This window comes from Myotis davidii, unplaced genomic scaffold (genome assembly GCF_000327345.1).
Source record: "Myotis davidii unplaced genomic scaffold, ASM32734v1 scaffold6, whole genome shotgun sequence".
Taxonomy (NCBI): domain Eukaryota; kingdom Metazoa; phylum Chordata; class Mammalia; order Chiroptera; family Vespertilionidae; genus Myotis; species Myotis davidii.
Window position 1 is genome coordinate 4,663,608 of NW_006383011.1, and position 3,255 is coordinate 4,666,862.

The 3,255-nt window shown below is 49.4% G+C and overlaps 1 long non-coding RNA gene across 2 annotated transcripts in view; it reads right to left on the reverse strand.

Moving 5' to 3' along the window:
- LOC102759567 overlaps nucleotides 1-3,255 on the reverse strand; it is a 37,440-nt gene that overhangs the window by 33,643 nt on the left and 542 nt on the right. The window lies entirely within an intron of this gene.

A 3,255-nucleotide genomic window follows, 5' to 3' on the forward strand; every position in this document is an offset into this window, starting at 1 on the left:
GACAATGATTTATAATTAAAACAATGTAGCAATGAATAACCATGTACCTATGTATTTTTTTCGATTATAGTTGACTTTAAACACTATTTTATATTGGTTTCAGGTGTACAGAATAGTGGTTAAATAATCATATATTTTACGAAGTGTTCCCCTGATATTCCCAGTACCCACCTGGCACCATATATAGTTATTATTTATGGTTTTTGGTTTTGTTTTTTTTAATTTGTATTTATTGATTAGAGAGATAGAGAGAGAGACATCACTTTGTTGTTCCACTTATTTATACATTCATTGGTTTATTCTTGTGTATGTACCCTGACAGGGATCAAACATACAGCCTTGGGGTATTGGGACAATGCTCTAACCAACCTAGCTACCTAGCCAGGGCCTATTTGTGTGTGTGTTTTATATATATACTAGAGGCCCGATGCACAAAAATTTGTGCAAGAATGGGCCTTCCTTTCCCTGGCTGCCGGCACTGCCTTTGCTCCCGCCCGGAGCCACCTTTCTGTCTTTGTTCAGGCCCGGAGCCACCTTTCCACTTTCCCACGCTGCCCAGAGGCCCGGAGTGGCTGGGGCGGTGTGGAACGCCTGTGTCATTGCCATGGCAATGACGCAAGTGTCCCGCCCCGCCCCCGGCTGCTCAGCACCTGCATATGCAAATTAACCCACCATCTTTGTTGGGTTAATTTGCATACCCACTCCTGATTGGCTGGTGGGTGTCGTGACGGTACAGTCAATTTGCATCTTTCTCTTTTATTAGTGTAGATATATTAAAGGCCCAGTGTGCAATTGAAATCACATGAGGAGGAGCCCCGCCTCTCGCCGTGCAAAGAAGCACCCCGCAGGCTGCTGGGACTCATGCTTGATTTCCGCCCCAGGCCCCTCCTGCCCCCCTGCTTGTGTCCACTCTGGGCCACCAGAGCTGTCGCACCAGCTTGGGGCAGGCCCCCCTGTGTATGTCTCCGTCTCCGCTTCAGGCCTCACCTGCGGGCAACCTCCTCCTGTCTGGTCGTGACCCATTATGGCATCCTGGCCTAATTTGCATATTATATATATTTTTTAAATTGATTTCAGAGAGGAAGGGAGAGAGAGGATCATTGATTGGCTGCCTTCTGCATGCCCCCTACTGGGGATCAAACCTGCAACCAGGCATGTGCCCTTGACTGGAATTGAACCCAGGACCCTTCAGTCTGCCGGCCAATGCTCTATCTACAGGGCGAAACCAGCTAGGGCTGTGTGTATTTTTTAAGACTAGTCAGATAAATGCTTCTATGTGCATGAAATATCTTTAAACGGTTATGGAAGAAATAGCTCATGCTTGTTGTCTGCAGGAAGATGAATTTCATGGCAGGGAGACAGAGTGGGATCTAAAGATCAAGGAGACCAGAGTGGCACGGGGACAGGGTAGGAGGAAAAATCAGAGAGGAGAGCCATAGAGCTGGTGTGTGTGTGTGTGTGTGCGCGCGCGCGCGCGCGGGCCATGAAGTTTCAATCACACTGTACGTGCGCGCCCACACGTGGCATTTTGTGGAAGAGCCACACTCAAGGGGCCAAAGAGCCACATGTGGCTCGCGAGCCGCAGTTTGCCAACCACTGAGCTGGGGCCTTGTTGCTGTTGGTGAGGATTTTGATTTTTACTTTGCTTGAGATGGGAATCCATTGGAAGGTTTTGAGCTGAGGAGCAGCATGACCTGACTTAGGTTTTCAAATGATCCTTCTGGCTGCTATGAGGAGAACAGACTGGGGGCCAGGGTGGAAGCAGAGAAGAGTGAAGAGGCTGCTGCAGTGACAGAGACAGAGAGAGAATGGAGCTAACACCAAGGAGGGGTGGGGAAAAGTGGTCAGAGTCCAGGCAGGTTTTGATGGGAGGGCCTGCAGGATGTCCTAGCAGAATCCAGTGTGGGATGTGAGCAAGGAGCCAAGTGGCCGTTATGTAATGTTAATGAGAACAGCTAATCTGGGAGTAAAGTGTGCTTAGCATGATCCCATTTTTGTTCAAGTAAACAAATAAAACACCCTCTCCTCCTTGTGCATGGATCTCTGTGTAGGCGTTATCTAGAGCTGCCTGACAGAATACCACCGACTGGGTGGCCTAAACATCAGGAATGTATTCTCTCACAGGTCTGGAGGCCGAAAGTTTAACATGAAGATCCTGTCAGGGAGTTTCTGGTGAGACCGCTGTGACTGTGACCACTGCCTTCTCGCTGTGTCCTCACATGGCCTCTTTCCTGTAAGGCTCCATTCTTATGACCTCACTTAACCTTTATTATCACCAAGTACAGTCACACTGGGGGTTAGGATTTCAACATTTGAATCTGGGGAGGACACAATTCAGTCCCTAATAATGAGTCTAGACAAAGCTGTGAAAGGTGACCCACAAACAGTTAACACTGACCACCTGAAGAGCTGTGGGCCAGGTGGGAGTGTCTTATGGAACGGTTTCATTGGTTGCAGTGAATACATGTCAATTTAAAAAACTGTTGACAGGGCATTTAATAAAGAGATTATGAGAGAGAGAGAGGAAACAGCCTTGCTCAGAATTCATTCCTGCGCATACTCTTCAGGCCCCCACCGGCCTCTGGGTCTGAGCTCCTGGCCCTGGACCCTGGTCCACTCCTGGCCTTGGTGGGGAAGTAGCAATGCTCAGGCAGGCTCAGCAATAGTGATGGCGGTTAAGAAGCCAAGGAAAGAGTAGGTGGGTATTATTCCCCTCCCTGAATCCATGTGGGGCGTCCATGACAGACCGCCCCTCCCACCCAGCAAGCAAGTGGGGTCAGAGTGTCTGAGATGGAAGTGATGGAAGGAAACCTTTGTGACTTCCAGCCAGTGAAGTCCGAGGAAGCCTTGGGAGATAACCGGCTTAGGAGATACAGGGCTGAGCTATAGCTATGACTCCAGCTGGCACCTTCTGCATGCCCCACCCAGCCCTCCTTAATCCTCTCAAGCTCCACTGAGTCTCCTAGTTGTTTTCCTTGTCAGCCCATTTGGAAAAGAGAGAGCATATATTTTTCACTTCTCTAGACCCCTCCCAACACCACGGAGCTTGCTTCGACTCCGTACCCTCAGACCACCACAGTTGGGGTTCTGAATTGAAGCTCTGCCACGTAGGCACTCACCCACGGCTCATCCCCAGCTGATTTTGAGTGGAGATAGAAATCGCCACCTCATAAAGGTGTGGTGGACATTCGGTGAAAGAAGGTGGCCGATTTGCCGATTTCTTCCTCTGTCAAATGAGACCTGCTGCGCTGACAC